The 485-nt window shown below is 38.4% G+C and overlaps 1 protein-coding gene across 1 annotated transcript in view; it reads left to right on the forward strand.

Moving 5' to 3' along the window:
• LOC107264902 (SRSF protein kinase 3) overlaps positions 1-485 on the forward strand; it is a 7,143-nt gene that overhangs the window by 4,211 nt on the left and 2,447 nt on the right. The window lies entirely within an intron of this gene.

Here is a 485-nt window from a genome sequence, read left to right on the forward strand (position 1 = left end):
CCCCCCCCGTCAGATTAGATTATTTTCCTTTCTTTTGTTCTCTCATTCGCCCACCTTACTTCCTTTCACATCGACCCACGTTCTGATATTTTGACTAGTATCTAAGGGGTTGAGCCCTGATGACAAAATTGTTGACGGTCCCTTCTACGTACAGGCAGACAGTTGTGACTGATAATCGCAATTTTCAAACGGAGGTAGACTGATAAAATGATGATGAGTTTTATAACGAGGTCCTACTTTTTCCTACTTTTTCCTTCCTCTATTTCCGACGTTATTCTCTTTCTTTTAGAATTCTGTTAAAACTCTCTTAGTTCTATTGAAACACAAGACAGCCACCGTTCCTCGAATTGTTCATTTAATCTTATTAATATTATAATTAATTATATTTACACCCATGACCCAGCTTCTTTTTTTTATTATTTATATGCTACTTTTGTTATTCCCTTCATTCCCTCTGCGTTTTTATCTCCCCCCCCCCCCCTCCC

This window comes from Cephus cinctus, unplaced genomic scaffold (assembly GCF_000341935.2).
Source record: "Cephus cinctus unplaced genomic scaffold, Ccin1 Ccin1_scaffold0204, whole genome shotgun sequence".
NCBI classification, from domain to species: Eukaryota; Metazoa; Arthropoda; class Insecta; order Hymenoptera; family Cephidae; genus Cephus; species Cephus cinctus.